This window comes from Prinia subflava, chromosome 6 (genome assembly GCF_021018805.1).
Source record: "Prinia subflava isolate CZ2003 ecotype Zambia chromosome 6, Cam_Psub_1.2, whole genome shotgun sequence".
In the NCBI taxonomy this organism is placed as follows: Eukaryota; Metazoa; Chordata; class Aves; order Passeriformes; family Cisticolidae; genus Prinia; species Prinia subflava.
In genome coordinates this window covers 29,239,862-29,263,569 of record NC_086252.1, presented here as the reverse complement: position 1 = coordinate 29,263,569, position 23,708 = coordinate 29,239,862, and the positions used below count along the sequence as shown (strand labels likewise).

Here is a 23,708-nt window from a genome sequence, read left to right as displayed (position 1 = left end):
AACCTTAATACTGTTTGTGCTTCCCTAGAAATAATATGGTGTCACAAAAGAGTATTTTTTTTTGCCCTTCCAATCTCTGAAACAGCCTTATGCTAATGCCAGATCAAGCTACTTGAAGGGTAAAATAACGTGTAGGTATCCAAGTTCAGTAACACTGCCCTGCTCCTGTGGCTGAATAAGAGTTTCCAGAAATATCCCCATTAATGAGAATATTTCATGTAGTGAAAAGTGGGTCTGGATGACACAAGGACTAAATGCCATTTCTCTAGGTAAAGCACAGTGTTACCACTCAGAGTAGAACAGAGGGCAAAACATTTTAATCCCTTTAAAGATTATCCAAGATGGTAAAAAAAAATTACCCAAACAGTTAAGGCAAGTCAAGGTCAGAGTCAGGAAGAAAAAGCCCAACCAAGCGACAGATTTACTGCTTCCCATTTACTGCTCTAATGAAATACAATCAACACTGTCATTAACAATGCCCATTTCCTAAGGGTGTCTGTCTTGTGGATGAGCTCCCTGGGGTGTAAGAAGCATTTGGATCCAAAGCCTTCTCTACAGCACAGCTTTCAGAACCACCCATTACAATAGGACTTCTCTACAGTCTAATAATGACATAACTCAATTCATACTCAGTCTTCTCCCACTGGGCTCAAAAATTACCCAGAGAACTGTCAGTACATCTCAATCACCACAATGGTGGTGGTCTTTGAGAAACTGGGCTAAGGAACAAACTGAATTTGCTCAGTTCCTTATCAAAATGTTTTCAAAGCCTTTTCTACATCTTCTGCTTTGTATAGATATCACAGTTTGCACACCCCATCCCAGGTATTTCTAAACATGCCAGAGGTTCAGCTGAGCTGATTATGCTTTGTGATTAGCCAACCAGGACTATATAAACAGCTGAAAACTTAAACTTACAGAAGATCTCTGTCTAGCAATTGATGCCAGATCCATCACTAGGGATGATGGTTCTTGACAGTGTTTGGTAGTCTAGTAACAACAGAAGAATTAAAAGATCTGTTTAGTTATTCAGTCAGAATTCCTAGCATTGTTTACAACACAAATGAACTTATTTATACATTAATTACATTCAATTTTAAAAATTTAAGCCCATAGCATTGCGGGAGAAATTTATAATGCAAATGACCAAGGCAAAAAGACTGTTTAGAGAAGGCAGAAAATTAATTACAAAGACTTGCACAGTTAATAATGGCTTTGCTCATAATACTATCATGTTTCATTTTCATAAGTTAAAGCTAGAAACTGATTGTCAGTATCAGAGAGGCCTCAGCTCTGTTGATTTTGTTAGACCTCTGGCAATTGCATTTTTACAGGTTAATCAAGGGAGAAAATTACTCAGTTTCACATGATAAATAAAAATCTGACACTTTTTAATGCACATTGAACCCCTCTGGAAGTGCCTTTGTCTTGAAGAAATCTCCCCTACTAAGTGTACACCCTAAAATTGCTCTACATGCATAGAGTACACATTGAGTTCCCCCGGGTCAGGCGACTGCTCTTTGTTAGTCTCCAGAAGAATCTATTAAGACAGTGACTCCCACATTGTCCCTGTAGGCACCAGGAGTAATTCTAAGGATTATTTCCCCTTTAGAGTCAGACAAGTAATAGTTCAAGTAAGAAAGATGTTTGAAGTAAGCTGTATGAGGGACAGCAGATAAAAGTTTCTTTAAACAAACATAACCAGTGCTACTTAGACACTGGAGATTGCAGGAGATGGCACGAAAGTGAGGAGAAAGATAGCAGAGAGTTTATGTATCAGCCATCTAAACAACAGTCACAAAGTCATCATAAAAATAAACCACTTTCAGCTTTGTCATCTCTCCAACCCAGCCTTTCTCTGCAGAAGAGAGGGCCTCTTGCTGGAAGGTGCAAATGCCCTCAGAGGACTCAGAGCTAAACACAGAGAACTGCCCAAGGCAGACACGCAGTGCTGGCCACAGGCATCGTGTCCTGGAGCTGAGCCACAGCCTCCCCACCACTCACCACCTCAAGCACACCCAACCTCGGCCATCTCCAGAAGGTTTCCCACCAGCCCACTGCAGGTTGTCACCTATCACCTTGGCTTTCACTCCACGTGCACGAGAACCTGCACCTTTCCTGTCTCAGTCTGCTTCCCTGCCTCACAAGAAGAAAAATCTAATAGTTCCCTCATCACCCAGACACTGGCACAGAGATGTTCCCCGTTTACACTGACCTCTCCAAAACCCTTTTTTTTTTTTTTTAAATCGGAATATACATTTTAGTTAATCATTTTTTATAGGGCTGCTCTGTCCCTTTAGGTTAGGCTGGGTGACTTCTCAGTGTCCTGACTCAGATGCATATTTCATTTTTGTGTTTTCTAAGTTGTGAAATACCTGAGGAAGGGACTACTGTAATATTTGCATCTCATACAGTGTCGAGAATATTGTGAGTGCTTAACAAATGTACAGCACATCCACATACATGAGGGAACACAGAGGAACCAAGATGAAAATGTTGATTCTAGCAAGTAAATGAGATGTAGCATTGCATTTCTCATGCTCTATCCACTGTGTGTCTCCAAGCTTACTTTGGCAGACAATTAGCACTTTTTAGGGGTTCTTTGCTGGCACTAGCAGGTTTTAAATGAATATAAAATGAGGGAAAAATACTCCACATTGATATAGTATGTGGCACTGTATTCAGTGTCAAATTCTAAGAGACATCTTGTCAACAATACTGGATATAAATCTAAAGGTATCTTATCTAAGAGACAGTACAGTATTTTCACAGGGCAAGAATTAAAACATATATAGATCTATTCCAAACATTCAGTTCACCCCTTTGATTTCAAGAATCCAGATTTCCCAAAACAAAGAAATTCTGCGAGATCTGTTTTGTGTACACCAGTGGAAGCAACACATCTGTTAATGCCAAGAAGTTTAGTTAAGCACATTCAGAACAGATTTGCTGCACAATGTTAGTGGCACTGAACCTGAAAGCAGTCATTAGGGAAAGAATTTATTCTTGTGGTAACCCCAAGCAAGAGTCACCATCCAGCCAATTTAATATCAACAGCAGTAATTTCAACAATATGATATTTAACCACAATCCTAAAATGGCTCAGTCTGAAAGGAGCACAATATCAGCATTTGAAAGAATGCATCCCCAGCAACATCTGTAGAGGGAGGAAAGATCCAAGGCCACGGTGGCTTTTTCATGGAGTTGAGTACACAGCTCATGCTTGAACTTTTTTTTAACTGAGTTTACAAAAGAGTAAGCTGAGGAATGAACCCAAACAGCGTTTTGGTGGGCAGTGGAGGGTTCAGAGGACAGTAACAAAGGACCAGGTCTGTGCTCTCGGACCGTCTGGATGCCATGCTGCACCCCAGCCTGTGCAGATGCCACGTGACACCCAGGCACCCACCAACCCTTGACAGCTTTGACAGTGCCAACCCCAAAATGCATCATCAAAGCAGACCACAAAGCCCATGGATAAACGCTTTTGTCCTCCTGCAATTCTGTCCCTTGCAACCCTCCTCTCTTCTCCAGCAAATTCCCCCTCCCCAGAGATAAATTCCCTTCCACTCCTGCTCCCCTGAAAATGTCCACTAATGGATGATATTTTCTTTTTGCTCTCATGACCCCTAAGCAACCCTGACTCAGTGAAGCCCAGACTCCAGTCCCTGAGCCAGACGCGGTTTTTCATGACAAATCATTTGGCCTTGAAACTTTCCTGTGGCTTTTGGGAGGGAAGATGTAAGTTCAAAAAAGTTCAAATTGTTCAAATTCTGACCCAAATTGACAATGGCTCTATGAGACTGTCCTTATAAATCCCATCTTTGTGTCAGTGTATTCATTGTGAGTCTTACCAGGCTCCATGATTAGACCTTTCTGCAACACATTAGGTGAAATTCTGTTTCCAGTAAGATCAAGTTAGTTTTACAATGAATTTCAATGGAGAGCACTGCAATCATTATGGGAAAGTAGACATAAAAACTGGTAGAAATGTCCATTTCTCAATATCTGCTGCAAACAAAGCGTGCCATGAAGCTGTTCCACCCAACAGACTGAAAGCAAGGGGACAAAATGTAACATCCTGAAATAGAATAGCTTTTGTAACATGTTGCATATGCACTTCCATCTCAATAAGCAGGGAGCAAATAAATGACACGTAAAAAGCAAAAGAATATTAAAAAACTTTTTTTTAAAGTACAGAAATTTGCACATTTAGAGATTATTGGTCTGATCTTTATTAGTCTCCATGCTCTTACAAGTCCCCATGTTTTCCTCACCATAACACTGAAGAAACACCATTTCATAGCTGGAATTTCCTTGTAGCATTCTTTGTCTCCTGAAGTTTATTGTACTTTGGGAAAGGATAATCTCAGGATGTCACAGACAACAGAAATGTAAGCTGATAGCTCCTTGACTAATTGCCATGAAGGCATCTGTCATACCACTGGAGTTTTCTCTTGGTGTCAGCATCTATTTTGCCTCCAAAACCTCAGCAAAATAAGGAAGTTTTGCTGCTGAAGTAGACACTTCTATCAGTTTTTTCTGTACTACCTGTGGATACTGTGAAAGGCTTAAAGTATTTCAATAAATTAAATAGGATAAGTAGGGACAAGTTCTCAGAAACGATCAGATAACTTCAGGGCATCAGGAGAGAAAATAAGACCTAATCAATGTTTCTGTAGAGGGTCTCTTGTTCCCTTATCACTTGTAAGAAAACAAATGTACTGGTCCTTATAAATCTTAGATCTTACAGGCTCCGGGAGCTGGTTGTGACTAAGCATTCCCATCTGTCAGCACAGTTGCCTTGACTTAGCATTATCTAACCTCTGATGACACAAATTAAATACACCCACTTCTCATTCAAACAGCAAGCAGAGCTCTTATCAGACAACTCGCTCTAAGCAAACTGATTTAGGGAAGTGCATCCCTGCAAACAAAGTCATCCCCTTGCTGGATGTTTTCAGTAACGTCAGCATCACTGTCTACAATCACCTATCCTCTACCTCCAAAGGTTCTGGCTGAAGCAAAAGGGTTACTGTGCTGTGACCAAAACAGCTTCTGGCTATCTACTCCAAGTCATTCTCTTAAAATTTCCCTTTCTTCCTCATGCATTTGTTGTTCAACATTGTTGAAGTTAACAACAGCTGATTCTGAGCCAAGAACACAATCTTCATTTTTATCCCAGATTATAGTTGAAAGGTACTAAATAAGCAGGCTCCTCTGATAGATTTCTTGAGAACAAAAAAAGAAAACACAGAACACTCCAACCCCCAGAATTCATAACCAAGTGTTAATTTCAAACATCACAAAGACGTATTTTGACTTTTAACAGTTCTTGTCTTCATTTCTCTGCAGCTGCCATCAAAAGGGGACACTGAGGAATTAAAAGCCCACTCCACAGACTATGGGCTTTTCAGTCATGAGCACCCTGCGAATACCAGGCACTCACCCTGGGAGGTGCTGCTCCTCTGAACAGCCCGTGCAGAGCTCTACATGTGCCACAGGCTGTCTGGTAAAAAAAGGATGCCTCCAAAATGCAAGCTGAGCTGGGCTAAGATTACCTTATCCTGGCATAGATATACTTTTGTTAATTATTATTTTTGCAGCAGGTGGAAAAAGCCAAGGAGTGGATATAAAATGCATGTCTATATAAAATCCACTGTACCCAAATGTCTTGCAAATTCAGATTTCCCATGTTTAAGTTCCCAAAATAATAGTGATGGATATATTGGCCAATTTGGATGGAATTCTGAGATCACTTTTGATAGAGATCTGTGAGGTCTCTGTGTGATATATGCATACGAAAGGCTGGAAGGGAGTCCTGATGTTAAAGCTTTGTAGCTCTTCCATCCACCTCTAAGAGGAATGGAAAGAATGACGACAGTTGCGAAATTTGTCTCAGAAGTCCCATCAAAATTGAGTTATGGGCCCTGGAAGACACTCGTTTCTTTATTGAATATTTTAAACTCTTATCTTTGCAGGAAGCAAAACCAGATCGTTTCTAAAACAGAACTTCTGGTGATCTTGTTGGGAGGCCTGACTTCCCTACTGGCAGGCTCAAAACACCTTGGCTCCATGCTTTGGACAGAGACAGAAGATGTCAGTGAGCCAAACTGAAATCCTTTCCTATCTTGCCAGGTAAGTGCTCATAACTGAGCCCTTTCTGCTGCTAGTGAGAACGCCTTGAATATTTATGTGAGCTCCGTCTTCCAAAACAGCCACTCAAGATGTGTTTGGTGTGATGGAGGGTGCATAAAAGGATGGAGAGAAACGGCAAGAAATGGATGGAGGGAAAATGCAAGAAATAAACCAGCATCTGGTGCAATTAAGTCTTGTGCAGTCAATATCTTAGGCATGTTGCCACTGATCTCTGCATCAGCACCAACTTTACCCTAATGAGTTTTTCATTAGCATGGAAGATAACAAGATGGACATAGGAATATCACGTGAAGAGACAGGTTTTAGCTGGACACCACACTTTATGATTGTGTACAGTTGTCCATGCTGCTCATCCCAGAGCAGATGTGTCATGGACACTAAGGAGAGATTAATCAGTTGTTTAACAGTGATACACAAAGAGGATGTGAACTAATACAATCAGAGGAGGTTTATTTGATAAATACAAAATCATCAAACAGCTCCAAATACACTGCTCAGGAGTCTGGCATGTCAAACCACCCACATGCAGGGTGGTGTGGATCCCAGCCAGCCTTGGCAAGATCTGGCTACTGAGGTTGTGTGAACTTGTGAAGTGTTTCACAGGTTCCAGAGGGAACTAAAATTCCTTCTGAGGAGCCAGCTGGCTGGTGATGCACAGTCAGCACAGACACCGTGTTTCATATGATAGTACCAATTTTTCTTTGTCTTACTCTATACACAGCTGAGCAAGGAGGAATTGGTCCAGAGAGATTCCTGACTTTACATTTTGAATTAAGTGAAACACTTGAGCACTGGGAGTGATGAACCAAGACAAAACTCAGAGTATCCCTTTGCTTTACAGTATTGGAAAGAGGTAAAAAGAGGACATGGACAGTGACAGTCCCTGGATGCAAACACATATATCTAAAGTCTCCACCTTCTTAAAATCCCAGCTCACTCAGCACTCAGAGCTACGAGTCTTCTCACCATGAGGCCAACCCAGCTCTTCTCCTGTCACAGAGTCAGAAAAGGTTGCAAGGGGAAAGCTGGTAACAGCCAAGTGCTCCCTCCTGCGCAGACCAGCCTTGGACATGTATGGATGAGTTCTGCCGTGTCAGTGTCACCTCTCTGGGTCAAGGTGAAAGAAGAGGTTTGGCATTCCCACATCTTATTTCCCATTTACTCTCATGAGCAGCAGCTTTGACACTTAACCCATTTTGGTTTTCCATCCTCAACAGTGCCTTATTTGCATTCCTTCTGCTCACCAACACTTGATCTCAGCTCAGTCATTCAATGCTGTAGGTTTGGTCTGAAGATTGCACAGCCAGCTTCTCCCAAGTTTTATTTTCTGACAGGCAAAAAAACTTTAAAATTTTATTTATAATTTTGGATCACTAAAAACAGTAAAGGAGAAATACAGCTTTCGGATGAAGTAGAAATAACAAAAGGAATGGCATTGCTTATTTCTGTAAACAAACTACATGAAGCAAATGACTGTGTTCTTTCTCTTTTGAAACCCTTAACCATTAAAAACAATGATCTCATGCTTCTGAAAATAAAGAGGAGTTTTGAGAAATTTATTTTAGAAGGATGAAGACAGATAGGCTGCAAACAGATTTAAAGGGAAAAGCAATAGAGGTGGAAGATACTGGACGGCAGAACTTTAAATTACTTTAGTGGGAGCTATAAATGTCCTACGTGGCTCAGAGCCTGGCCCTCACTGAATGCCGGTGTGGAGACCCTGCACTGTTTCCATGGTTTGGCTCTCACCAGCATCATCCTGTACTCCTTTAACACTACATACATCAAAATAAAAATTAAGTTAGATTGAGTGAATACAAAGACAAACTTCTCCTACAATAAGTAAACAAAATGGGTTGTGTAAGATAAAACAGATATGGGTTTATAGCATTATTAATTAGGTTTTATTCTAAATTCAAAAGCAAACAGCAAATTACTTTATCTTCCCTTCCTGTTTTATTTGTTGTAATTTTTTTATGTTGTTGCATTCTGCTTTGGTTTCTTTTGCTTTTCTTATTGCTTTATAGTGAGTTTTTTTCCACTCATCCATAAATCAAATTATAACTGCTGCTTGCTTGGAAAAGCTGTAGTTTTCCCCTCCTGTAGGTTTTCACCCTCTCTGCTCCTGGGTTTGGGGACAGGGCAGAAGCTGAGGTGACAAATGGAAGAGTTGAACTCAAGTGAAGGAAATCATTGCAGAAAGCCTACAAATCTCTCTCTAGTATGGTATATTATAACCTATGGCAGCATCATTTTAGCCAGGTCCAGAGCAGAGAGGCGCACTCTTTGGGGGCAATGCTCCTCTACCCAAAGCTTTTCAAGACCATCTAAACACAGAGAAGTCTGGATGGCTCGCAGGACTCAAAGCAGCTTCTCCAACCACACCTGCTCTCCACATCCTGGGGCCAGCAACAAACAGAGAAAGCCTTGATATTCCCCATGGATGTAATAAAGAAGCATTCATGTTTTCTTTTAGATCCTTTCTTTTGTTGCTGCCCCTCCAGTCACAGGGCAATATGGATCTGAGTAAGAGAGCAGCATCCTCTGGCAAAAGTCCTGTTTGGCTGGAGGTGAGCACTCTCCAGGGCCAGAAGGGATAACCCAGCCCTAGTGGAGACATTGCTCACAGATAGGAATTCCAACACAAACTTCAGTCTCAGGCTAACAAGGACTAAGATGTATTTAACACCCTTAAAGCAAATAACCAGGGAGGATATATTGTGATGGTCATTGTACAGGGGCTTTAGCATCCAGTGGTACTTAAGGAATCTCTCTCTTCACTGTCAATACTGGAATTGCACCGCAAACAGGCAGTTCACCTAAAACTACCTCGGGGTCAAGCCCTACCCGGGTCTCTCTCTCTCTCACACACACATACACACACACACAGCGCCTTCTGCTCCATGAGAGTTCAGGGCCAGGCAGCTGATGGAATCAGAGCCATATAATCCAGAATTCTTGCAAGTGGCCCCTGCTGGTGTCCCCCCAAACCACCACTGACAACTCTGCTCTCGGCAAGAGAAGCGGCTCCTTCCCGTGCTCGAGGCACCCGGCTCCAGTTCAAACGTTCAAGCTCTGCTGGGCTGGCTCAGGCAATGTTTATAGTTCAGTGGTACGGATGAAAACTTACACAATGCTTTGTGCTGTCAAAGCAAAATGTGATCGTTCCAGACTGTGCACTGACATTATTAAAAATATCAATTAAGGCCAAAAATGCACTTTTACACTGAGTTGCTTGGATTAGATTGTAACCAGCTCAAGGATAAGAAACACTGCTTGTTTATCTTAATCACATTTAAAAATGCAGGCCTTTATATTATCTCCCCTCACAACAGCCATTTCAAGTGACAGTAGGAATTCTTCAGTGGCTTCAAATTTTTTCTGCCAACACATTCCCTCTTCACTTTCAAAGTTTTGTGTCTCCTATTTTTATACCTTTTAGGAAAATACTGCCAACTGGTGATTCCCCAAAAACAAAAAGCAGAAAGAATAAATAAGTCAATGTACATCAAGAAACACACAGGACAATTTGCAACACAGTGCCAAATAAATGCTCATTTGCCTCCACTGGGGGTCAGTGAGGCAAATCGGTGGGAACTATTGTAATTACAGGTTGATGAGATACAATTGTGGCAGTTGTGTGGCCTTTTAAAGATGCCTTTTCCTCTAATTTAGCTTTGGAGATCCTACAAGAAATCAAAAACATCCAGAAATCTGCAGGTTCCCAGAGTGTCTATTTAAATGTGTTCAAATAAGCCAGACTAACTTGTTTCCAAACTCCAAAATTTTATCTCTGTAAAATCTGTGAAATATTACTGCATATGATCAGTGCATCACGTTGGATGAGTATCAACAAGTCCCATTTGTGTCACATCTGGAAATACATATATTACACATAAGAGAATATGATATAAAACTTCAGTTCACCATGACTATTCCTACTGGACTTTACATACTGTAAAACAGAGATTGGATTGCTCCTGATTTTACCACAGACCTCCTGAAGCTTCCCTTGAAACTTGGGTATCAATGTAAACTTTGAAAGGACAGATCCTTGAGGCCTAAAGTCCAGGATACATGTACAAAAAGCCAGCAAAAATACACTTCTTCAAAACTCATTTTGAAGGCATTGGTGAACCCAATCCACAATTTTTGAAAGCCTGAGGTTCACAACATTGCCTAAGGCTTCCAGCTGACTAAGTTGATCAAATGATCCCTATCATATGCCAGAAGGGAAGGAGAAACCCTGCACCCCTAAACAACCTTGTGCCTGTGATATCTGCTGACAGGAAGATGACAAACAGAGATTTAGTTCAACTACATTCACAATTATAAGTACAGAGCACTCAAAAGTATTTTGAAGTTTTCCATTATTTGGCATCTTATTCTGTTACTATTACTGTTTTTACCAGGACACTATTGATGCTTATCGAGTTTATGCTTAACTAAACTTATTGCCTGAAGCCCACTGGCAACACCTCTCTGGGAGTAATTTTCCTGCTGTGTTGTTTCCTCCTACGTATCACTGACCAAAGGAACCATTGCTATTTTCCCGTTTCTGAGATATTGGGTTTTGGCCTGTTTAGGACTATTGATAACAGTGTTTAACAAAAGCAGGCCAGAAGGATGGCTACACTTGATGAATGCCTGTCTCAATGAAAGGATATCTGGTCTTAGTTCTTATCAAAGCACATAGTTAATGCAAAAAATTACCTTCTAACATGGAGAAAAAACAGAGCTCTTGTGCTGCAATCAACCACTAACCCCGAGCAGGGCACCCATGCACAGAAAAGAAAATGGAAACTCTTTCCTCGCTGCACTTCTGACTTCACACCCAGCTTCTGCAATGGGCACTGGGAGGGCATTTTCTAGGTGGGATGGAAAAACCAGAAAACATAATTTCTTGCTTTTTTTAATAACACCTCTGTCCACAGCAACAGTCTCTATGTACATACAGACTGCAGAACAGTCAGTTGGACTCTTGGCAGACATAACCTGGTGGAGCAGCCGCGTGTGGCTGTTACCAGCAAGAGCAGCTCTGCGACTACAACTGCACCAACACCTCATGTTATTTTTACTTTGTATTAGTAATTGTGCACATTTCTGAGGTTTCCCTTTTCCATGAAAAAAACAAACCATAACAAACAAGGCAAACACTCAGGATCCTGCAGCTTGAAATAGCAGGGCATGGACTGTAAGGGCTTTTACAACATCCCGGGTGAGATCCATCGTGTAACAATGAGATTCTGTTAAAAAGTGAAGGACACTCCTCTCCTGCAGGCATGGTGAGACTTTCAGACTCAAGGATGTAAAACAGAGGGGACATTAAAACAAAATTCCCTTTTTTATATTATCCATGATTCTTTCCCCCATTTTGCTGACAGCCTGACACCCCATGAATGCAGACATCCCTTGACTCTACACCTTCAAGAAGTTAGCTACTGAACCTATGCTTTAACCTTATTAAGCAAAATAGGAGAAGTTTTCTGACATATTCACATTCATTTTAATTTATACTACTGCACTCCCTCAGATCCATGCCATGATGATAGAGTTCCCTCCTCAAACCAGTGTTTCTCCTGAACAAAACCCTTTGCCTATAATATATGCCAAAACCTTCTTAAATTAAGGCTATAAATCAAAATAGAAGAAATATGAATTCAACAAAAATCTATTACAGTCTTAAAAATGGAACAAACTTTGCAATCTACTGAGCTTTAAGTCAAGGCTCCAGTAATGGGGAGAAGAGAATTATACAAGAAGCCATCAGCTTTTCCCCACCATGGTATCATCCCAGTGCCTCCAAAAAGCTCATTCTTGGAGGCTGAATCCTGACTTGTAGCAACTGACTCTATTTGTCCTAAATATTCAGCTGAAAATATGTTCTACATTACAGTATTGGACAGAGAGTCTCTTAAAAGTCTTGCGATCATTGAAGTTAAAAGTCTGATGAGTAATGTTGTTCTGTCTAAAGTATATGTTGTTCCCTTTGCCTCCCTGCTTTATTTTGAGGCAGATATACTTAAAATAGTCTTAAATAAATATGGAGATTATTATCCAATCTAAAAGATTTAATTTAGCATTTATATGGGTTTTAAACACATGCCAACACTTTCCTTCATTTCAACCTTTGGCAACTGTTCACTATTCACAATTCCAAAGGCTGCAGACTCATGTCTGATCATTTTAGGATATTTACAGTTGTAGCCAATAAAGACAGTGCTGATTTTAATTAAAATTTTAATTGCTTTCTGAGACAACAACAAGAAATCCTGATCACGTGAAATTGTGACTGGCTCCTTTAAGGGCTGGTGGGTGAGGATTGCCAGAAACAGCATTGTCCATCACTTCCTATTGGGTGGGTATAAATAAATCCTAAATCATCGCTCCTGATAGCATCAGTGGCAGTTTGGTAATCCAGCCTGATTGTAAACATCTTTCTTTCCAGAGAACCAGAATATGGACTGGACAAAGAAAGAAAAGCAATCCATAAATTAACTGTTCTGTCAGTCTGCCCCTGCCTTAGGAAACTCTTTGCTGAGGAAACTGGAACAGCTACAACAAACATAATACATATTACAGCAATTCCTGAGGTGGAGTGCACAAATCCGGGCATAGGAACCTGTGCTCAGTCACTTCCATGTCACCGGTTCAACTCTCTCCAATGTCTCCTGCAAGCAAATCCTGTGCTGCCATAAGGTTGCACTATGGCACCCATATTTCCCAGACTTTCTAAAGTCTGTCTTACTTTTTGCTCTCATTTGGAAGACACCTCCCATGCCATTCATCTACATGCCCACTCCAGCCATTACTGATAGGGAAAGCCCCTGCATTTTGGAAGCCACCCTTCAGGTGCTTGGGCGGCTGGAAGCACGGCTGTGGCTCAGTCACCCACCCCAGGGACCACCAGCAAAAGTCCTCCCAGTTGACCCAGGCACCACAGGTGGATGGAAGGAGCCTTAGTGGCCTTTGGACAATTTCTCCAGGCACAAATCCATGTCAGAAGTCACTGGGATGCCCAGGACAGCTGGTCCCATGCAGGCAGCCTTGGGTGCTTCCCCATGCGGGGCCAGGCTGCGCTGCTGTGTGCAGGACACTGCATGCATAAATAAATGACTTCAGCCTCGGGGCCCTCTCCAGCACTGAAGTGCTGTTCAGGAACATCCATCACCCGCTCTGACAGACACTCCAGAGCCATCAGCTGCCATGGTCTCCCTCAGAGAAACGGAGATCATGCACCAGCTCTGCACCTCAGCACCAGCCAGGGCCAGCCCAGGGGCACTGGTGACCACCCCGAGTCCTCCACACTGAAGGACTTTTGCTACTTGGAAAGCGAAGGTAATGTGCAGTTGCTTTTTATAGGCTTCCTTCAAGTCATTTGGAGAGCCACTTACGAAGTTTACAATTTAAACATATTACATCATTCTGCTGGGAAGATTTTATTCCTTTTTCATTATTACCACTGTTTGCTGGAAAACTACAGCAACTTGGATGTATCGTTAGTGTTTTGTGACAATCAGACAAAACATTGCAAGGTCTCTCTGTACAAAACATTTTCAGGTTCATCAAACATAACTGTGTGGGCCATGCCAAGAAACAGGCTTTTTATGTGGTTCTTGATGGGAGATGTTAGCCTGTCTATAAATGCTTACCAAACCATCCCCATATAATTTTTCTCTGTGCTGAAATGTAAATACATTTTGTCTCTTCTGGGGAACTCAAGATATAAGCTCCTAACCACCAGCCAATAATAATGCTGAGTTTTTGGGAGTGCAAATATTCTCACACAGTTATAACCAACAGCTGTTTGTGAAATGACCTGCCATACATTAACACCAAAAGGATGTTTTAGGTGTGATTATACAGCCAATTCAGGCAAGGAAAGCCTTGCCTAAGGGCTGCAGGAAGAAGCTTTTATGGTCAGCAGTGACTGGTGAAGACAGTCCCACCCACATCCCTGTGATTAAAACCTCCCAACTCTTTCAATTGCTGACAACCTCCTTAGTTTCCCTAAAGCTCCTTGAAACTGTTTGGCTGCATTTCCCACCGACTGTTAAGTTATTCAATACTGACTCTTTGCTCAATCCCTCCTGTATCTTGTTGCATCTAAATCACACAAAATTTCACACTAAGCCTTTTGACTTGCCATAGTCTGCTTCAAGTGCTGCTTATGCACACTGCAAGGCAGCAGCAAACATTGCCTGCAAAGACCTACAGGTTTCCAAGCCCTTTATTCATTCATGGAAATGCTGACAATCCCACTCTATTGGTCAGAACAGCTCATGATGGAACAGAAAAAGACCTTTTATAATTACAGGCACAGCCTTTCGCATTTCCTTAGTCATACCTTACAGCATTTAAATGCAAGAGAACAATCCGCATGTGAGTTATAAAGATTATCTACTTGGAGCCACTCCTATAACACAGATACATTTTTCACTGTTCAATTGCACTGGCGTCTGAACAATGCCTGTGCGAGGGAGCATCCCTGGTACGAACAGTGCAGCAAAGTATTGTCCCAAACCAGCTGAGGGAAGAATTCTTTTTTGCCAAAAAAAAAAAAAAAAAAAAAAAAAAAAAAAAAAAAAAAAAAAGCTCAAGTCATCAATCATAACCAATCTTTACAGGGGAGAAAAAGGGGACTGAAGAATGAAAATTATCCATCAAATGCTGACAAGGCCTGACCAGTTATTCCCAAACTCAAAACTTGTTATTTCTTATCTAATTTTCACATTTTTGCCAAGTTCTGCCTGCAGTTAAACCCCCCATGCAGTTAAATCCCCTTTAGCCTGACTGATGTCAATTGGTTTGCATGTGTTTAACAGGGAATGGAATGTTTTTCCCCAATGATAATGCCATGAATGGAGTACTGATCTCCTGAAGGTCAGGAAGACCCTCGGGATGCAGCACCATGGACCCCACATTTGTCCTGCCCATGAACTGTTGATTTCAATGGCTGCTTCCCAGCTAGGACCAGGCATTGGCTACAGGAATCCAGGAGAAAGACCAAAGGCTAATGTTGCTCTCTGTTTTCAAATCGAACAGGATATACATCAAATCAATACTGTATTCTTCATTTGCAGAGCATTTAAATTAGTATTCTTCAGAAGCTGTTGAGCTGCACAGGGCACATAATAAAATCCAGGCTAAGTGATTGATAATGCACCATGCAGACCTCAAACTCTGGCACATTAAATTGAAGAGCCCTTTAATTATACCTCACCTACTATTATCTCCAAACTCCCAGCACTGTAACACAACATAGAGAATCTGTGGAGGATCCCCATAATTAACCTGTTCACCACCTTTTTAGACTCTTTGCTGTATTTTCATGTGCTGCTTTGACAATTATTCATATTTTATGCATCTGAGGTATTGGCATACACTTGCAGTCAAAAGCAAGCCCTAGGTAATGCAAAGAGAATCACTCCTTCAACAGAATTTGAGGCAAAGCCTGAAGACTCACAATTTCAAGCTGTATTAGCCAGGCATCTGGTTTATTCCTATATTTTTTGGGAATATTATTATGCACCATTTTACACCCTCAGCTTCTTCTGGACATACCGTTTAGTTGGTTTTGTATTTGAATGAACTTACAAATGAGGTATCTGCATGTCCAGATTAATATACAGGTATAAAAGCCAGAGACTAATTTTTTCCAGTTCTAGCTGCAAATCACACTTGAGGTTCTGCATCAGTGAGAACTATTGGCAAACTAACTACAGCCCCAGTATTGCAACCCCTGGAAATAGCTATTCATGGACTAGTAAAAACAAAAAAAAATTCCTGTGATTCACTGGCATTCAAGAGTTTCAGTGGTGCCTTATGCATTATGCAATGGTTTTTTTTGGTATTTATTCCCAGGGATGAATGTATATTCATGACCTGGTAGCACTGGGATCATCTACAGGTTGGCTGGAGAAGAAGAAAAGGAAGCATTCCGAGCTCTGTTGCTCAGGCTTTCCTTTAGATATCACTTGTAAAGCTTCAGCAACCAAAAAGGCAGAAGTAGGCTGACAATAAAGATATTTGGAAATTCCTTCTCTATACCTTAGCAATGTTTCAGGTTGAAAAGTGGTGCAAGATTTACAGCACACTTTGTTTCTTTTGATAAAGAGACTTCAGGACAGTTCCAGGAGTATTTTGCAAGGACTCAAGCAAAAAAGTCCATCTCTTGCAGCTTCTGACTATGAGTGATGGGTGGCTGTCATTTTACACATATTAACAACATTTTTTCTCCACCTTAAATAATCCTTCATATTTAATTCCTTCTGGTTCTTTTCACTTCCCCTTAGTAATGCCATGTATCTGTGTCAAAAGTGCAAACAACTTTGGCAGATCATGAAATGTCCTCTTACTCCACCAGAGAATTACTGACAGTATGGAGATTAAAATCATCTACATAGACTTCTACTGCAGTTCAAATAATTGATGAATTCTACCCAGTGAGTAAATTTTCCCATACTTCCTGATTGATTTGGAAACTACATCACACTGAAGTTGAAATGCTGAGTGATAAAGATGAACTTTAAACACAACCTCATGCTTTCTGTGTTAATGCACAACAGAATTACATCAGCACCAACATCAAGCAAACAAATATAATTTTGTAATTATCTCAAAAATATTAAAATTATGTCAAGATGGCTTTCTTTAACCATTTCTTTGAACTTACTCTGTGGTGCCTCTAAGGTTTGTTTGGGATTATTTAGTTTTATGGGCTAGGTCTCCTTCAAACAAAATTAAAGAAAATGGAGATGGGCAGTCTCACAAATGACAAGAGCTCATTTTTCTTTACATCTCAAGGTAAGACCAAACAACAGAACATTGGTTCAATCCTGCCATACATGGACCATGTATGGGGAGAAGGTGTGCAAGTCAGATGTCCCACAGAACTATAGTTTTAGCACACTGGGTCCTACATCTGGTTAATATACGTAGGTGCTTCTGAAACACAAAAAACATTCTGCAATTTACAATAATCAAATCATAAAATTATATGAACTACAATGTTCTGCCATTTTTATTCATTTAGAAAAAAAATAAAAATTACTCTGCTGGCTTTTTCCCTTTTTGTGCTAATGTTGCCCTGCAAGAAGTGATGTTGTTTCCCTTAAGAGATGCTGACATTCCCCCAGCTCCTGCTGGTACCACTCCGATGGCCTGCACTGCTCGGGGCTGCAGTGTTGGATGCAGGGCTGCAATGCTGGGTGCATGGCTGCAATGCTGGATGCAGGGCTGCAATGCTGGATGCAGGGCTGCAATACCGGATGCAGGGCTGCAATGCCGGGTGCAGGGCTGCAATGCTGGATGCAGGGCTGCAATGCCGGATGCAGGGCTGCAATGCCAGGTGCAGGGCTGCAATGCTGGATGCAGGGCTGCAATGCTGGGTGCAGAGCTGCAATACTGGATGCAGGGCTGCAATGCCGGGTGCAGGGCTGCAATACTGGGTGCAGGGCTGCAATGCTGGATGCAGGGCTGCAATGCTGGATGCAGGGCTGCAATGCCGGATGCAGGGCTGCAATGCTGGATGCAGGGCTGCAATGCTGGATGCAGGGCTGCAATGCTGGGTGCAGGGCTGCAATGTTTCATGCAGGGCTGCAATACTGGATGCAGGGCTCCATGGCTTTGCCTCACCAAGGGTCTGCTCAAACTGTGTATGTCCCTGCACAGGGTTCAAGTGTGATCAATATGCCCCTCAGTCTTGTTCAAAATGCTTTTAAGCATGAAATGTCACTATTATTTAAAGAGAATATTACATGGTAAAAGTAATTAGTATCATGTGTGGAGTTGTAAAACAGATGATTTCTCTCTTGTATGCATTAGACAACATCTTTACATTTCTAAAAGTTCTGCCCTTAGGGAAGATTTGTTTGTAGGTCTCATGGTTATCCATTGCCATGGTTCTTTATATCTAAAATAAGCTTGTTTAGATGGAAAATATGTGTTTAGATCTTGGGATATGGAAATACCAGAAGCAGTACTGAAACTTTTTCAGCTTTTTGACATCAGACTCTGTTCTGGAAAGCCCAAACTCTGGATATGCAACCAATGGGTAAATGAAACATGAAGCAGAAAACAGAGACCTGAGGCACACAAACCTTTACAGAGATTTGCCCACGGTCCTACAGGACATTTATAGCAAGGACAAGAACGGAACACCAACTTTCTGTCACGTACTATAAACACATTACCACTCTCCCTCCATCATCTTATGCCTTTACTTCAGCTGAAATATTGACCGTAAGTTTTAGCCAAGTTACAACAGCTGGAGAAATATACTGGTCCCTAGTTACTACAAAGCCTTGTGTCACGAATCTGACAGAAATCAGTGACTTATTCTTTATTATGCCAATAGTTTTCTCATTTACTCCTTCCTTCAGATCTCCAACATCTAAGTTGCACACATGGGTTGATTCAGTTCTTTAATACTATTTGCATTCAATACTGCTTATGTAAACAGTATTTTTAGTTAACATGCAATTTGGATAGGACTACCATTCCAAATCTAACATTTATCTTGATTACTTTAAGCTAACTGTACCCACAGGTTTTAAAATGCCAGTTTGGAAACTGCTCTGGGCACAAGATAATATGAGATCACTAATTAACTAGGAAGTTTGAAAAGATGATCTGATTTAGGCCCTGATTCAGCAAACAAATAACATTAAGCATGAGTAACCCCATGGAAAACATGTGAAGTCATTGCATAAATCACACAACATTAAGTGCAAGCTGAAAGCACCTTGCTGAAGCAGAGCTGAATTTAAAAGTTTCATATTCTCTTTAATGGAGTATACTCCAACCAAGTACCTGGTGTGTTGTGGTTTCCTCTTCTCTGTTAGGGCAAATGGTCTGAACGCAGGGCCAAGAGCCAGGAATTCCTGCTCTCTTAATCTCCTTCTGAAACCGTCAGAGTTTTGGACCAGTCCACTAACATGACTGCATCCCAGCTAGCACTTGAAAAATGGGAGGAAAAACTTTCTACTCAGCAACTTCCTCTACAAAATTACAGTTAAGATCAATTATTTATTTAAAGATCTGTGTGATTCATTTTTAAGGTCTTCTAATATAACACATTTTCTACTGTCTCTAATCAACTTTCCAAAGTTATGTACCCTGAGTATCTCTTCATCTATTGGATTTTAGGATTTTTAATTAATAAATTTCATTATTTAAGCACTGACATCCAGAGGAAGAGCAACTGAGAAGTTGAATTCCCGCTGCAAAAATCTGGCAGAAAAGGCTGGTGAGTCCCCGAACTGGTCAGCATGGCCAGGAGCCCTCTCAGGTAGACCTTGGCACATACCTGGTACCAACCCCATCCCATCAGCTCCTTGTTCTGCTGCTGGACACCACAAATTCAGCACTCACATTTGCCTGGGAGTGTGATCTCACTTAATCTCCCTGATATCACAAACTTTCATTGAGCCTTACAAAAATAAGTAAGTGAAAGAAAGCCAATAGGTGCCTAAGGGGATCTGAGTTGCAATTCCGGTGTCATGCTTTAGTTCTTCCTCAGGTGAGTAGCTCTTGCTGACACTGCTCATCCCTCTGATTTTAATAGAAATTCTCAGGTAATGACTTAACTGGCCACTACTGGATGCAATGCACAGCAGGAAACACCAAGAAAGGAAAATGGAGGGAAGCTCAAGATCACAATAAGGGTTTCTCTGCTTTTACCTATCCTGGGGCTCCCCGGGATGCACAATCTCCATAACCAGCAGCTGTTACTGAGAGCTGCAACTTCATGGAACTGTCAGAAAAAGAGAGGCAGGGGCAAGAGATGAGGAAGAGCAGCTTCTGAAGGAGGCTTGGATGTGAGGGATGGAGTTTAGAAAAATAAGAGAATCCTGTTGTTTTTCCCTTTAGCAAATGAAAAACAGACACCTTGCCGTTCATATGAGTTCATGGCATGGATTGTGCAGTAAAAGGAAGGGGACCTTGGGCAAATAGGGGCCAATGGGGAAAATGCAAGTGTGGCATGTACTAAACTAAGATCTCTCTCTCACTTAACTCCTTTCCTGGTCTCTCATATTCTTCAGGCAATGATGCCTGAAAACTCCCAACAAGTCCCGGTTACTTCTCACAGCAGATATAACAATTCCTGATCACTGCACTGCTACCTGGTAATAAGCCATGTTAAGAAAATGGAAGAATATCATCCCAGGCTTTGTGACAAGACAATTCTGCCTTCTTAGCCATGACTTAGACATTTTCAGAGAGTATTTCCAGTACCATTCAGCTGATGCATTTTTTTTTTCTTATGGATTTTTACCTTGACAAATATTGCAGAGTCTCTGAAAAGTGTAAATAGTAACTGCTGGTACTATAATTACCAGAAAATACATTCCCACCACTAAAGGTGGAGAAAAGATATTTTTCAAAAGCACAAAAATGTTCACAAAACTACAACCTGCAAATTACATTTTAATTTGAAACTTTACAAGACCTAACACTTATACGAGTAAAGAGGGGCAGAGAGAGTAAGACAGGCTTCCCTCCCATCTCAGCCTCTGAGGCTGAGTTGAATTTATTTTGAATTCAGAAATCTGTCAGCTCACTGTGTCACCCTGAGCCACTGGGAGCACAGGCGTGTGTGAGCTCCTCTGTGTGAAGGCAGCCGGGTGAAAATATTTTGCCTGATCTCCATATTTAGGGGTCTGTCATATTCCCTGAACAAGCTACAATTTCACTCATGGCTGAAGAAAGCCGGTAGAGCCACACAAATGCAAGCAGCTACATAATGGCTGCATCTGCTTTAATTTTTAGTGGCTTTTCAAATAATGATTGTTATTAAAACAAAGTGTATTTTGTCACAGATGCTCGCAACAAAGACTAATTGGCTGCACAATTACCAGGCTTTGGCTGAATGGGCACTGGTGCAGAAAACTGGGTCTGCCCAGGGTCAGTGCCCTGGTGCCCTACTTGGGTTGAGGAAAACCCAAGGGCCATGATGAGTTCCTGGTTTAATCCCAAAAACACAGGGTCAGAAATCCACCCTGCAGGTCACTTTGCCTTGATCCTGAGGGAAGAGAGAATGAAACTGTGACCCTACAAGCCATTCTTCAGTCCCACATCTACTCTGTCCAGAGTTTTATTCAAACAAAGCTTTCTCTTCTTGACTAAGCTTTTCTTTTCTTGACAAAGCTTTTAAATAGTGATATCAAAACTTGTTCTCCCCTGAAAGGTCTCATCCATTCCAGTTGCATATGGTCTACATAACTGGAAGCCAATATTTTTTAGACAAACATTGATCTTTGGAAGCTCTCATTACTTCAACGAATCAGACTAAAACCCAACATTGTTCAGAAAAGTGAGTGTTTGAAAAGGAATTTTCCTTATTTTTAATTCAGTATGATTTGTTTTTCTGTAAAAACAATTTTAATTATATTCCAGTTTTGAATTCATTTCCACAAGATGCCTAAGTTATTATTCTTCATTTATATGGTGTCACTGGAAGCATTTCATTACATGACAAAAAACCCCACAAGCCTGTCTGGCCTGAGGGTAGAAGTGACTGGAATGACATCTCTGCATTTTTAGTTCAAGAATTAAATGTGTACGGGCTGCAGCTCCAGTCCCTTGTGGCAGGCATCTCCAGGAGGAGATGGCACGGCAGGCATCACAAAGGAGAGCAAAGCTGGTGATGGAAGGCAGGCAAGAGACTGATGACAGCCAAACTTCTCTGAATTTAACAGACACATGGAAGAGCCCATGGAAAACTACGCTGAGTCTAAAAAGAAAAGGAGGAGCGGCCATCTGGTACATCTGATGGAATTACAATAATCCATAGGAATACAGAGTGTCAGATAATTGCTAAGCATTTCTGCAACAGAACCTGCCTCAGGAACGTGAGGCAACTGCAGCAAATGGACTTGGACTGTGGGTACACAGTCCTGAAAAGCTTCAGGTACCAGAGTTGCTGGGCTGTATTCTCTTCTCGAAGATTTACATGTTCAGGCACAAAAAACACTTTCTTTATTCAGCACTGATACTGCTTTGAGTACAGATCATTCAGCATCCAAATTATATGCTCAGCAAGATCACCTCCATTTTGATAATTGCCTTATGAATGCATAACACAGCAGCGTGGGGATTTGTATTCCCAGGAATGTCTGCTATCAGGCATCAATCGTTAGTCTGCCAGAGATGTGGCTCACCAGTTGATAAAGAAGAGGCACAGAGCACTCCTGGAAAATTATCAGTGAGAATCTTATTTAGGCACAACCCTGCATTCTGTGTGATACAACAAATTTCAGAGAGGCTATGCAGGAAAAGGTCAGGTCTCAGAACAATTTCTGCAGGTCAGGTAGAGAGTGAAGCCCTGCACTCTTCTCACAGAGGATGCAGTGTGCAACACTCTCTGTCCTTGCTGGCACCTCCAATCAATGCAAAGGGACATTGTAGAGACACTGCTAGTATTGTTGAGGCAAAAAAAAAAATACTTCATCTATTATATATTTTTACTGAAGGCTTGCAAATTACTTCTCTCCATTGGGTGCACAAGGAGACAGGATCTGGCATCCCTGAAGTGAAAAAGACCTCAATTACTCATCACTCCCTTAACCTCAGATACCCCAGTAATTGCTGTGAGTCAGTGAGGCACTTCCAGTAAGTGCTCCATACAGGGGCTGATATCCTCTCTGCTCTTTTCCAAAATAGCAACCACTTGAGTGGGAGCAGTGCTGATGTGTGCACAGCTCCCTGGCAGAGCGGGAGGTGGAGGGGCCGGGCAGGGAAGCTGGGTGCTGCTCTTTGCCTGGCTGAGGGCCACAGCACAGCCCCCACGGACAGCAGCAGGGGCTTCACTGCCTTTGCTTTACAGGTGCTTCGCAGATGATGCCAGAGACAAAAGTGTCCGTCAAGAAGGAGAGTTTTGGGTGTGTGTTCACCCTTCAGAGCCACAGCAGTAATTATCACTGATTAGAGGAAAAGGAGTGAAAAGCTGGCCCCTGCCTCACAAGGGTGAGAGCAGCTCAGCCCTACAGCACAGGTCCAGAATACTCTTTCAAAGAAATCTCCCACTGCTTTGATTTGTGCTGCCAAGGGGGCTTATGGACAGGCAAAGGGCATCTTTCTGGATCTCACACACACACCCCACAAATGGGTGCTCTGGGCATCCACAGGGCCAGTCCAGAGCACAACAATTGAAATACACACCGTGCAAACATCAGCTCCTTCACACCAACCATCTCCCAGGTGCAGATCCACTCCCTCTTACACGTTATTTACTACTGTATATGTAGCAGCATGTGCCAGCTGGGATTCAGCAGCATTTCTGAGTGCCCTGAAATCCAAATGCAGGAACAGCATGCAATCCCTTCCACAAGATATATTCCAAGGTAACCATTCCCTGTCACTTAGATGACTAAGTGGATTGGAAAGTGCTGAGCACAGCTAGTAAATAAACAAAAAGATTGGTCAGAGAGATGGTTTCCTTCAGCTGTTAAAAGAGGACATTGGTATAAAAAGAAGCCTTAACATTTTTGAGGCATGCAAAAATATTCTGCTCTAAGAATTATAGGCCCAGCCAGGAAATGCCTGTTGTC

The 23,708-nt window shown here is 41.7% G+C and overlaps 1 protein-coding gene across 4 annotated transcripts in view; it reads right to left on the bottom strand.

Moving 5' to 3' along the window:
* The window catches only part of KALRN (kalirin RhoGEF kinase), a 467,474-nt gene that overhangs the window by 392,330 nt on the left and 51,436 nt on the right, over positions 1-23,708 (bottom strand). The gene's annotated exons all lie outside the window — the stretch shown is intronic.